The sequence below is a fragment of the Leptonychotes weddellii genome, chromosome 8, assembly GCF_054177405.1.
Source record: "Leptonychotes weddellii isolate Sample4059 chromosome 8, ASM5417740v2, whole genome shotgun sequence".
Lineage (NCBI taxonomy): Eukaryota > Metazoa > Chordata > Mammalia > Carnivora > Phocidae > Leptonychotes > Leptonychotes weddellii.
In genome coordinates, this window is record NC_138376.1 from 17,159,721 (window position 1) to 17,174,052 (window position 14,332).

Sequence of the window (14,332 nt, forward strand, 5' to 3'; positions counted from 1 at the left end):
AGGGAGTAGTCAGAAGACCTGGTGATTTTACCCCCAGACAGCTGGCAATGTCTGGAGATATTTTTCGTTGTTACAGTTTGGGGACAGTTGCTATGGAAATCTAGTGGGTAGAGGCCAGGCATGCTAATAAACAGACTTCAGTGCACAGGACAACCCCTGCAATAAAGAATTATCTAACTCCAGGGGCACCTGGGTGGCTCAGTCGGCTGAGTGTCCAACTCTTGATCTCAGCTCAGGTCTTGATCTCAGGGTTGTGAGTTCAAGCCCTACATTGGGTTCCAAGCTGTGCATGGATCCTACTTTAAAAAAAAAAAAAAAAGTAATTATCCAACTCCAAATGTCCATAGTGCCAAAGTTGAGAATGTTCAAGAGGAAAAATCTGATACTCAGCAGAGGAAACAGCACTGACTTTTTCTCTATTAAGTCTGGCTGGGGGAAAGTTATGGCAGTTTCCATGCCATGAGCTGTGGAGAAGTAACATAGCATGTTAGGGAGAGCGTGTTGATATGCTTTTCCCCCCGGTAGAGTGTACACTTCTAAAGTGAGCTATCATTTCTCAATAGATTTCATTTAAGATGCTGAAATAAACTCTAATTGAACGCACCATCTGGAAACATTGAACTACATGGAGAAAGCAGTGGGATCAATTCACATCATCCTCCACACCCCGACTGGGTAAGTCTAAGTGTGAAATGCCTATTTACTCAAGAGTTATCATGCCGTGCATTTTGAAACACCTTTAAAGAAGCTCTGGGTGCTACATTCAATGTGGCAATCACACTCCTCTGTTGTGCATTGCATTTTAAGGGAAACTGAGGTACAGATGGTATTGTTGAGGTCATATCTCAAGGGCAGTAGTGGGTCTGGGATCATGAATTGGCTCTGTGGGTTCTTGGTTCTATGTTCAACCCATTAGCACATTTTGTTCATTACCACTGTGTCTACCACCAATGTTTCTACCACATTCAGTGTTCCGTGTAAGCTGTGCCTCTTCAAGAGAGGCAGCTATAAATCCTACTGGTGAGATTAAATGAGACAATGTATAAGAAAGTATCTCATGTAAAGTAGTTCCTCAGGAAATGTTTGTGTTCTCTGAAAGGAGCAAGCTAATGCAGTGGCAGCAATGGGGAGCAGTGGGGAGATCTTGAAATTAAATGTCACCTCCCTGCCACTCCCTCTCCTCAAACCATTTCCTAAATTGAAGCAGATGGTGATTGGAAGTTAAGAAGGTTGGCTCTGTCCCAATCTGAATGTGTTTCATGTTTGGGTAAGACAAGGCAGTAAGACAAGTGGCACCAAACTGCTGTATTTCAATGCCCCAATGACCATGGGACTAATTGCTGTGGTAACAAGAATGAGAATTTGTTCAGACTTGTTGGATCAATGGACACATTCAATTTTCTGCATGCACAGCTCAGTTCTGTTCTTGTCTCTCAATGTGCATTATAAAGAGGCAGTGGTCTGGGGAAACCTCCAGGTGGCAAGCCCTTACTCCCCAGCTCCGGGATAGCCCTTCAGCAAGGGAGAGCCTGCAGGCTGATTTCAGCCACTGCTAACTTTCTCTGTTCACCTCTAGCCTCTCTTCTATGTCCTTCTATCTATAGAGGGTTTTTTGTTTTGTTTTGTTTCAAATTCAAAATAATTTCTGATAGGCTATATAAAAATCCAACTGTGTTCCTGCTGGATGACTGAAGGAATCAAGATCTTGAAGGTGGTTAGTTAGAAAGTAAGAGAAGAGAAAGTAACTAACATATAATCTAAACCTGGATATTTTCTTTTCCTGTACAGAGAGGGACTTCAGTTTGGTTTAGGATGGATGGTCCAACCATTCTGCTGGAAGCATTTTCCTGGGCAAGAATTTTGTTATTGGATTGATTTAGGGAAGAGCCCTCAGTGTTTCATAGAGTAACATTGTCTCTAACGAAGGACTTGTGGCATTTCCTGTCTTTGAAGATAGACTTTTATGGGTTGCTCAAGTACCAATATGAACTCAATGTCAGTGTATACTCCTACATATAAAATCCATTATATAATCCTAGCCACCAATTAAGATGCTGATATAAATAAAAGTCCTTAAAGGAGATGATCTGAACAACGTTCCTGGAGTCGCAGGGAGACCAGACTAGGTTTAAGCTATGTTTACCCTGCACTCAGACATGCCTGGATGTGTTTGGGACATTTGTAGATTGTGGTCCATGAGAATTTGCTTAAATAAGAGAGACATTCATCTGGATTCTTTTGGTTGTTAATTTGAGAAGTCTAACTTTTTTAAAGGGGCTGGGGGAAAGTGTGATGACCTTTCCAGCTACTGTGAGCTTTAGGCTTGACTGGATCCAAGTGCTCAGACAATGTTACTGAGAATTTCCGTCTCTCTCTCTCTCTTTTTTTAAGATTTTATTTATTTATTTGAGAGAGAAAGAGAGAGCACAAGCAGGGGGAGCGGGAGGCGGAGGGAGAAGCAGACTCCCCACGGAGCGGGGAGCCCGATGCGGGACTCAATCCCAGGACTCTGGGATCATGACCTGAGCGGAAGGCAGACAATTAACTGACTAAGGCACCCAAGTGCCCCGAGAATTTCTGTCTCTTGACAGAAGGTTTTCTGTTGGTTTTATTCTTTGACACCAAGTTAATGGCAAATTGGCTACCAGTCATATTCACAATTCTAGTTCAAGCCTAGTGGAAAGAGATGGAAAAAGAGCTAATTTTCCATCCAGTAATAGAGCAAAAGTTTTGAGACTGAATTTCATTGGTGTGGTTCTCATCTCTATCATTCCACTCCCCTGAAACCATTCTACTCAAAGTCACCAGATTAGGGTGACCATACATCTCAGTTTGCCTGAGATGGTTCCTGCTCACATCTGTTGTCTGGGCATAAATATATATTTTTAAAGATTTATTTATTTATTTGAGAGAGAGAGAGAGAGAATGTGCAAGTGGGGGGAGAGGCAGAGGGAGAGAGAGAAAGTCTCAAGCAGACTCCCTGCTGAATGCGGAGCCCAACATAGGGCTTGATCTCATGACCCTGATATCATGACCCAAGCTGAAACCAAGAGTCAGATAGTGGCCTGAGCCACCCTGTCTGGACATAAGTATTAATAACATCCTCTTGGGGCGCCTGGGTGGCTCAGTTGGTTAAGCGACTGCCTTCGGCTCAGGTCATGATCCTGGAGTCACAGGATCGAGTCCCGCATCGGGCTCCCTGCTCGGCAGGGAGTCTGCTTCTCCCTCTGACCCTCCTCCCTCTCATGCTCTCTGTGTCTCATTCTCTCTCTCTCAAATAAATAAATAAAATCTTAAAAAAAAAAAATAACATCCTCTTGTAGCCATCCTCTAGGATAACCCCCAATTATCCTAGCCTCCAAGTATTCATACTCTTCTGTGGTTCCCTCCCAGACTGAGTAGGGCTGACTTGTGTAATCATTTCATCCTTGCTTTCTTGGGTCACTTGCACTGAAGGAAATCAGATTCTATGTTGTTAGGACCCTGGGGCCTCTGACAACAACCAGCGCTAACTCACCATGTGAGTGAGCCACCTTGGAAGGAGATCTTACAGCCTCCGTTAAGCCTTCAGATGATGGTAGCTCTGGCCAATATCTGAATGCCATCTCGTAAGAGGTCCTGAGATAGAATTGTGCAGCAAAGCTACTCTAAAATTCTAGGCCCACATAAACTGTATGAAACAATAAATGTTTGCTGTTAAGTCACTAAGTTTGGGGGATAATTTGTTAAAAAGTAGTAGATTAGTAATACACATCAGCTTTCATTCTCAAAAGTGTCTCAGTTTGGAAATAAATATTTGTTCACATAAAAATGACCTCTATACAGACAACCTTAGTCTTCCTCAGTCAATCCTTAGACTCATTTTGCTCCTTGTGTTAACAGCATTTGATACAGCTGATTATCCCCTGATATGCTTTCCTGAATGAGTCTTTGGGGCACCACATTCACTGGCTGCTTCTGCTCAGTTTTTGTTTTGTTTTTTCCCTACATGCTTACTGTTTCTTTAGTTCTGGATGTTGCTGGTCTCCAGGATCCTTCAGAAGGAGTCCTCAGACCTTTTCTCTTATCTATAATGCTTAGTGCCTATTTAATCTAACTTAGTTCCACTGATTTATATGATAAAGGCCCCCAATTTTAAATCACAAATTCAGATTTCTTCCTATACTCTAATCTTGTATATTCAGCTGCCTAATCAAAATCTACCCTGGATACTTAACAGGCATCTTGAAATCAACATGTCCATACTAAAGTTTTAACCTTACCCCACCAGTCTGCTTTTCCCTTAGACTTCCCATCCCAGTCAACTAACATCATTTCTCAAGTTACTCAGGCTAAGAAACCTGGAGTCATCCTAACTCTCTTTCCCTCCCACCTCATATCCAATATACGGTAAAATTTGAGTCCAACCGGGTCCTCCAACCTCACCGCTACTATCCTGATCCGAGTTACCATCATGTTTCACCTATATTATTTCAAAGCCCCCAAATGATCTCCCTACTTCCCCTTTTGGATCCCTTCAGTCTATTTGCCACACCCCAGACCAAAGAGATGGGTTGGTTGGGTTTCTTGGGTTGATTCTCAAACCCAAGTCACATCATGCCACTTTCTTGGCACCTCCTCACAATGGCTTCTTGTGCAACTCAGAAGAAAATCCAAAGTCCTTCCCAAGGCCTACAAGACTCTATGTGATCTGACTCCTCTACTTCCTGACTTCATTTCCTCCTAATTCAGTCTGCTCCAACCACATTCTCTTCCTTGGGATTATTTGAAAATATCAGATGCAATGTTTCCTCAGGACCTTTGCACTTGTTCGTCCCTCTGCCTGTTATGTTCTTCCTCCAGATATTCATGTGATTACCTCCTTCACTCTCTTCTGTCTCAGCTCAAAGCTCACCTTATCAGAGTGACCCTTGCCGATCACTCTATATAAAAGGATATCCCTACCATTTCTCTGTCTGGTTACCTCACTTAGTTTTTCCTCTTTGCAATGGTCACCATCACCTGATGGACTGTAAGATGTCAGCAACATGGATGCAGGCAACTTCTAACATGGTGGGAAATGGCACCAGTGCCTTGAGCATCCTCAGCTCATGGCAGCCTGGGCATGGTCCTCCACATCTTTAACAGGGACACTACCAGCCATAGAGCAATTTGATGGGCACCATCAGAGGAGCAGTGACTCTGCTGGGCACTGACTGTACAGCGGGGTGGGTATGGCTAGTGGTAGCAATCATCTCCAAGGCAAATGGAATGGGGAAAGGAGAACAGTGGACATTGTGGGAGTCAACAGAACCGGCACTCAGAAAACAAGTCAGACAAATCCTAAGAGACTCCAGAACCTTTCACAAGGTCATCAGCTGCTTAGGGTGAGGTTCATGAATATCCTGCTTGCAGTTGTGTCCCCATATCATGACTGCTACCTATCTGTGTCTTAATAGATATTTGTTGAATTGATCAGTGACTCTTCATGAAGAGCCCTAGGGTGGCCAGAATTCCACCAAAAATACAGGGATGGAGACCCCGCAATATGGACATACAACTGTTTAAGTTCTAGTAAGTCCAGATTGCTTTGGTTAGGGGCATACATGTACCCTAGGAAAATACTTATAAACTGTCCTTTCTATGTAAAATCTCTCCCTTTGTAGATCCGTGAACTGTGGAATTCCAGACCTGGGGCTACTTTCACAACCCTGAAGCTAGGGCTTCTAGCTTATTTCACTGGTTACTCTTAGCCTTGAAACTTTTATTCCTTTCTCTGCTGTTGCCATTCCTGAGTTTTGCTGGCCATAGAGATGGTACTGGGCCAGGCTTTCTTTAAATACTGTGAAGTTGTCTGGTGTTTGCTGGGCTAGTAGTTGACTCATGCTACAGGAAATCTGGAAATTGAAGATAGAACTGGATAATTATGTCCCAGTTCTCTCAAATAAACTCCTCCCCCTTTTTCCTTATTCCTTAGCTATTTATTGTCAACAATGTGCTAAGCACTGTGTGATATATTGAGACCACAGCAATAAAAGATATCTAATTTGTTTTAAAAATTTTTAAGTAAAAAAAAAAAGACTGAACCATGATGCTTGAAGAAATACAAATTGTCAACTTAGCTTAGGCTCTGAAACATTTCTCTGCTTTTAGCCTGCATGCCTAAGGCTGGATCTTGTGATATGAGGAAGATAAGTGAATGTATAGGGAATTAGATCCTTCAAGAGGATGCCGTCCAGATGTTAGATCAAAGAGATCATGATTCATTCACCAAGGAGCTGGACTTCTGAAAGCCTATCCAAGTCTTCGTGCCTTTGAGGTTTGTTCATGACCATTAAAAACTTGGTATGTGTTATTTTGTATAAATATTGCACCACAATTTGAAAATGAAGACAGATTGAGCGATGTAATAACAGTGTCTTTTACCACTGAGCCCCACCTTTGTGAGGAGTGGTTACAAAAAAACCCCCAAAAACAAAACAAAAGCTACAGTGAATGAGCAACAGCCCACAGACCAGACTGCATGTTCGATGGAGCTAAATTCTGCTACTATTTCCAGAGCTTGCTGCTATTCAAAGCACTCCTTGGGTCCAACCAGGCTGCCATACTTTCTTGATTTATTTCCTTCAGCTGTTTCATTTATTGTTTTTTCTTCTTTACTGGCTGTTGTTTGAGGTGGCCTTTCTGTGCATCCACATGAGAGTTTTTTTTGCCTATATTTTCTGCTCTAAATCACAATACTTGTGATGGTGACCAGGTATCCTTTTGACAGCTTCCCAGATCTATGTATGTCTTCACCATTTCATGTTAGAAGTAGCTGGAGACACTATTTCTGAGGTAATATCAGGCTGAGGATCAGTAAACTATGATATGTATTGGGGCTTCTGGGTGGCTCAGATGGTTAAGCATCTGCCTTTGGCTCAGGTCATGATCCCAGGGTCCTGGGATTGAGCCCCACATCGGGCTCCTTGCTCAGCAGGGAGCCTGCTTCTCCCTCTCCCTCTGCCTCTCTCCCTGCTCATGCTCTCTCTCTCTCTCTCTGTATCTCTGTGTCTCAGGTGAATAAATAAAATCTTAAAAAAAAATATGATACGTATTTAAAGCCTTAGAACTACACAAGAACTACATCCAGAGGGTATCATTGTGCTAGGTTTAGTTCAAAAGGTATCAGACATGGCAAGTTTATTCAGGTTTTGTGGACATCAAGTGGGTGGCCTTCACCTTTGCCATAAGAAGCTTCCTTTTCCACTGAGAGCCTCAGAAGCCCCCAGTGGGTCTGCCTACACATGGCAGGATGAATTCTTACTTCTTTGTCAATTAATGTTTTCCTGGATGATGTATTTACCTCTTGGGCTGGGTACTGTTGTTGCATTCAGCTCATTACCTTCATTGGTGTAACATAAGTAAAATATTTTAGGGGATCAAAATATTTGAGTATGGTTATAATAAGCCTCTCCTCAAATGGACTCTCACTAAGCAGGGGAAAAACATCAGGAGACATTTCAGACTAATGTTGTTGTTGTTGTTGTTTTAATGGGTTAATTAGAATTGAATAGCAATTACATAAAGTTGAAGAATATAGGAATATTTTATGTAATAGTCATATATATTTTTCATTTTATAATATTCAGCATGTGATAAGGAAATTAGAGAAAATGTTAATTAAATTTGTGACCACTCAATTAATATAATTTGCATGTTTAAAGAGTTATTTTATATAACTTCTGTGCTTGTGCTATTTCCTAGAGTCACCATAGATTCAGTTAATAATACACAATGACTTCAATCTAACATGTTTTCAAAGAATTTATGAGCTTCCTCCTTATCAAATGTTTTCTTAAATTGCTGCTCTGTTGGCAGATGCATACACTGTCCCATTCCGAGGACTAAGAGCACGCTGAGCTTAGGATTCTCTTTTTTTGTAAAGCCCCATCACTACAACATTCAAAAGATGTGTGAAAATATACAGGTAAAGCCATATATGTTGTCTTAAATGGGTAAGAAATACAAACTTCAGCAACCTGATTTTCTTTCACTTGCAAACATAAGGTGGGTATAAGAGCTCTATCTTACCTTTTTAATGACAGCATAGCTTTCTAACATGCTATAATTTATTTCAACATACTCCCATTAATTGACATTTGAGTTGTTTCCTCTTTCTTGTAATTTGCAAACAATGATACAGTTAATGTACTGGGAAATCTATGTTTGTACATTTGAACAAATATTTCTATAGGATAAATTTCTAGAATTAGAATCTTTGGCTCAAAGGAAATAGACATTAAAGCTATGATAGGTATTGCTAAAAAAGAATCATTCCTTTTAACATTCTTGCCAACTCTTAGGTATTAGAATTTTTAATCTTTGCCAATTTGATGAGTCAAAGCCATATTGTTTAAATTTGCATCTATTTGAGGGGCCCTTGGGTGGCTCAGTCGTTAAGTGCCCACCTTCGGCTCAGGTCATGATCCCAGGGTCCTGTGATCGAGCCCCACATTGGGCTCCCTGCTCAGCGGGAAGCCTGCTTCTCCCTCTCCCACTCCCCCTGGTTGTGTTCCCTCTCTAGCTGTGTTTTTCTCTGTCAAATAAATAAATAAAACCTTTAAAAAAATTTGCATCTATTTGAAAACTGTTTCTTCATGAGCTTTGTTCACAATTCCATTGGCTTGCTCTTTTTCTCATTAAGTTATTTTGGTTCCTTATATATCATAAAAAGTGTGCTTTGTTACATTGTTGCAACTATCTTCATATTGATCAATTATTGGTTACAGTGAAATATTTATCTATTCTACTCTATTATTAAAGTCACCTTCTCTTAACTTTCCGGGGGAACTCCTCTAATTTTCATGAGAAGTTATAATAAACACATTTGTTTTAGCATTGAGATCAAAAAGGAACAAGAACCATTGCCTAAATAGAGAATAAATGAAGAAGTATAAAGAATATTTTTTTTTAGCAAGCATGCAAAAGATGTGAAAATGTCTATAGAAATAAAAACTTGCACTTTTCCAGAAGTTTCTTGAAGTATGGAAATTCTCCAAGACCCAAAGTCTTACAAGTCTAATGGGGGCATTTCAGGTATGTAAGAGAGCCTACTCTGTCCTCTCTCAACATACACCATTATCAACTCCCAGGAATGTTGTGTATCATAGAAAGAACCTAGGTCATTCATACATTCTGGCTCATCATTTATCAATCATGTGACCTGGTCTCCCAGAGCCACTTCTTCATCTGTAAAATGAACATAATTATACCTGACTTAGAGGGTTACTGCGATATTTAAATGCAAAATACTTATGCAGAGTAGATAATCAGTAAATACGCATGTTCCCAACCCCGTAAGTTTTGTTAAGGAAAAATTATACCAAAAATATTCAGCTGTGAGAGGAACATTTAAAATGCAAAGATCACCAACAAGTCAAATGTAAAGGTTCAGCTTTTTCTTGAAACACTCAATTGCCAAAATTTTTCACACATAAGTATAACAAGATTTACTTGATTTTCTAGAATGAAATAAAACGATATTCTCTATATAAGAGTTAACAGCTTCTGTGCATCTTAAATATTTAATGTCAATGTTGAAGATGATGTTTACTTGGGAAAGAACATGCTGTGTGATAAATATGATGGTCCATAACCCATGTAACTGAAATAAGAGGCCAGTCATGATCCAGGAAGTGGGCCAAGGAGCCTGTGGGTATGATAGATTCCTTGTAGGGCCACTTTCGCAAAAAGGGTCTTAAATATTTTTAGGCAATAAGCTACTGGGGGAGGAGAAAACGGTGTCTGCAAGAAGTCATGTTGATAGTATGTACACTTGGTATCATGTAATGAAGGGGGCATTTTATCTCTGTGGTCTTCCTCCCAAAAAACCACAACCCCTATCTAATCATGAGAAAAGCATTAGACAAATCCCAATTTAATTCTATAAAATCAGTCTCCTCAAACTCCCAAGGTCATAAAAAATAAAGTCTGAGGAACTGCCTCAGCCCAGAGGAGCCTCAGGAGACATGAAGACTGAAAGCAGTATCATGTAGTGTAACATAGTATCTTGGGTGGAGATAATATCTTATAGTGAAACGTAGTACCTTGAGCCTGGAAGAGAAATGGAGACCTAAGGCAAAAAGGAAAGAAATTGAAATAAAGTATGAACCTTAATTAATAATAATGTATCATTATTGATTCATTAATTATAACACATGTACTATGCCCATGTAAGATGTTAATAATAGGGGAAACTAGTTGTGAGATATATAGGAATTCTCTGCATTGCTTTCACAATTTTTCTGTATATTTAAAATTGTTCTAAAATAGTAAGTTTAATTTTTTTAAGGTTTCCTTAGATTGCCATTTATTCCACTCCTGCTTACTACCCTAAAAAGCAATCAAACTTCCTTAATAGACCTTGGGAAGAAAAGTATGCTTTCCAGAAGGCTAAAAGCCCAACTACACACACCAACATTTAATCTTCTCCATATATGCGTCAGACACCGATCTCTCTCTACCTGGATTGCTCACTGTTTTTTGGGCCTATATCAATGAGGGAGACCAATGGATGCTCAATCAATACTTACCAATTGATAGAGTGAGTCTTCATTAAGTGAATTCTGAGTTCTGGTCAACCTAGAGTTCCTGCCATAAAATAACTATTCTCCAAGAAGTCAGCCCTCAGACTGAGCCATGGGGACAACACAAGTGGTCAGCCTATAGATGTGCATGCAGCCAGTCTGCTCACACTCACATGTTCACATGCAGTGAGAAATCAGCCTGGGACATAGAGCACAAGATTCAATTATGAGAGTTTGTCTTTTAAGAGTGAACATGGCAGCTTCACTCTCCTTGCCTGCAAATTTTGGTTGGGTATGACATGGTTTTAGATATAACCAGTTCAGGCAGAAATCACTGATTCATTTTTTTTTTTTAAAGATTTTATCTGTTTATTTGACAGAGAGAGCACAAGCAGGGGGAGCTGCAGGCAGAGGGAGAGGGCGAAGCAGGCTCCCCGCTGAGCCGAGAGCCCAATGCAGGGCTGATCCCAGGATGCTTGGATCATACCCTGAGCCGAAGGCAGATGCTTAACTGACTGAGCCACCCAGATGCCCGGGAGAAATCAATGATTCAACATTTAAAAACAAACAAACAAACAAACACACATCATCTCTCAGATAATGTGCTAGGAATTTGCCACCCTTTTATTTAAATTAATGAACCAAATCATTTATCTGAGTAATTGACTAACATAAATTTGCACGTTCAAACGAATGCATACTCCAAGCCAATTTGGCATGTTATCCATCTATGCACCCTGGAGTACCGTACGGTTCGCAGAGCATATGGAATATCCAGGAATATCAAGTTCATGCCTTGTGCATGCCTGCAAGTGTATGTGTGAGTATGTATATGGGCCTGCTAGTGGATATGTATATGTGTTGGTGTGTTGGCATGTTGGTTACTAATAACATTGAATCAGAGGAAGGAAGGAGGAGAAATATCTTATATTTAATGGTCTTTCCAAATCAAAATGAAATTGTTGCTTAGTGTTTTCTTTTATGTTGGTAATGAAAATGGTGGAGGTGAGGACTGAGTGCAGACATTTCAGGTCCTGAGGATGGGAACAGAAGGAGCCCAGCAGGCCTGCCTACTCCTGTTGTTAATTAAAGTATTTTCCCATTCTCCAGGGTGTAATGCACTCTGGGCACTGAGCCCCAGAGAGACTTGTGCAGTCTAATGATCACACATTCAAATAAACACAGTCAGGGGCCACTGGGGAACAGATCGCTTCCCCCACCTCATTAACGGCTGCAACGTTTTGCAAATGTCTGAAATGCACTGGCTCCATTTCTTATGAATAATAAATATTAGTCAGGCTCCCAATTGCTCAGTGGTTCTAGGTAAGGCGGACCCCTACCTGTTCAGCTGAGACCTATACGTGGTAGGGAGTGACATTTACAGCTCAGAGCTATCTGCACTGCATTCACTATGATTCTTGCCAAAGCAGATTTCCTCTGACTTATTACACCCTTTTGTCTGAATTGCACTGTAATTCTCATTTGTTGGCACTGTTAACAAGTTTGTCTGGGTATGAAAGGTGGAGAGCTTTATAAAGCTGACTTTGAGTTGTCAGAGGGCATGTCTGCAGACACGAAAATCATCTTGAGGCTCTCATAGCCTCAGATTAAAAAGACACATTTTAAATATTCAACATCCTTCCGAACTGCTGAACTAAATTGCATATAAGTTTCCCAAATACTTCAAATTTTAGTTGAAAGAAAGCAAGGACAATTTTATTTCAGAGAGGTATATAGTCCAAAAAAATCAATGTAGGAGATAGATGACAAAAATAATGCCACCACACTTGATGGTGTTTTTAGAAGATTTTACTTCTATTTCAGTTAGGATAACACAAACACAACATAGATAAATGAGAATTATGACTTGCATTTTATTATATAATACACTTCCCAAAGTGCTATATACATATGTAAGCCTCACTTAATCTTCACAGCAGTCTACAGGAGATGGATAGTTACTATTTTTACTGTGTAAATAACAACACTGAGGCTCAGAGAGGTTAAATGACTGGCCCCAGAACACACAGTATGGAGCAGTTTGTCCTCAAATCCAGATCTTCAGACTCCCAAGAATGTTCGCCAGGATAACCACGCTTCATACCAGATAGCGATTTCTATATGCCAGCCTTCTGCTTCAGTGACAATTGGCCCTACATCTTTATTTTGTAAAGAAACCTTGCTAGATCTGTCACGTGGAAGGGCTTAACTCTTTTTGACATGTATTGGGCTGGTTGTGAAATAGCCGGGCTGCTCTCAGCTAAGAAGTTTAAGTTAACAAAATATCAAATTTTGCTGAGTCATTCCCGTGGTGACAGCTTGAATTGAATTAATTACAAAGAGTTGGGGTGGTCATAGTGATTCTATATCCGTTAATATATGAAAGACACATCAGAGGCTCTAGATGAAGGAGACAGAGACCAGAGGAGGAGGGGGGTTCCTGTTCCACCTTCTCCTCCCTTATTTTTCTCCAAACAGTTAAAGTGGGTGAATGTGATCATGATATCTCATCTTTGTGTAGTATTTTGGTGTATAATTTTTGTGTCCAAAAAGCACTTTTATGGTTGGTGATATTATTTAAGCCTCCCCCAAACCATAACCAGTTAGTAGACATCATCCCAATTTATGGATGAAGCTGAAAATTTCTTACTTCCTTCTCCCTTCCCTACAGATTCCCTGGCTTGTCCAAGGGCACACACGGAGTGCCAGAGGAAGGGCATGAGTTCAGTGCCTCTGACTTCCAGTGTTATCCACTTGCTGCTAACACTACCTTCTCATTCGTGGCTGGGCACAGACTCCCCCAAATATACTCATATCCTGATTGCATAAAAACAGTTTATACTACTCATCTGGGCAAAGCAGATGCAAAGATTATTGCACTCATCTGTCGATGCACTGGCTCCAAGTGACCTCAATGCATCTATGTTCTCTCTGCCCCCCTGGTAGGGTTGCCTAATAAAATACAGGATGCCCAGTTACATTTGAATTACTTTTTTTAGTATAAGTATGTCTCATGACATATTTGGGATACACTTACCGTAAATAATTTATTTGTTGCTTATCTGAAATTTGAATTCGTAGGAACTGGCCTTCCTATATTTTTATTTGCCAAATTGGGAAACCCTACTCCACGGGGGTCTGGACTCTGACTGCCCCTGGGCTACTTTGGACATTGGTGTCTGTTTTCTTGATATCTTTCAGGGAAATAGGAGGCATCATTAGAACAATGGCTCTTCTGGGGTCTGTCATAGGCACTCTATGAACGAGAGGATTTATAATCTTTAAAAGCCTTTAGCATAGTGTACCATCTGATTCCCACACTGGCGTTTTTTCTCCATGAGGCTTCCTCAGGGAGGGAAGGTGATGGGAGCCCTGGGTCTAAATTCCTGTCTTCAATTTCAAAATCTTATTCTTACTCATCTCAGAATGTCCTTAAGACACTCCCCAAGCAACTGTTATTGCTATGAAAAAATACTTTAATGCTTGAATATCTTTGATTACCTTCTACATTCAAACAATGACTACATTCAAAAAATGTTAACAGTTTCAATGTAGAACTGAATGTATGAGTAAAACTCTAAAAATAGAATAAAATAAAAGCAAGTATAAACAGCCAGTAATAATTAGTAATAACCAATTAATGGGACTAATAAAATGAAGGTCTAGAATTTTACAATGGGTAAATAACCAGACATTTCCACTTATAATAGTTTCTTTTTGTTCTTTGCACCATTTGGTAGCACGTTTTTCTTTAACTGCATTTAGACTATTCCTATTTTTTTCTG

General features: G+C 40.2%; 1 long non-coding RNA gene across 2 annotated transcripts; it reads left to right on the forward strand.

Annotated features, from left to right (window-relative positions):
- The first annotated feature begins 567 nt into the window (after window positions 1–567).
- LOC145722969 (uncharacterized) lies at window positions 568–13,433 on the forward strand. 2 transcript variants are annotated; one of them, XR_014147551.1, is made up of 3 exons: window positions 568–675; window positions 7,840–7,948; window positions 13,219–13,433. It is a non-coding gene; the product is annotated as an uncharacterized LOC145722969 (long non-coding RNA). The 2 variants fall into 2 exon arrangements; XR_014147550.1 differs by lacking the exon at window positions 568–675 and adding an exon at window positions 5,887–6,298.
- Window positions 13,434–14,332: the final 899 nt, after the last annotated feature.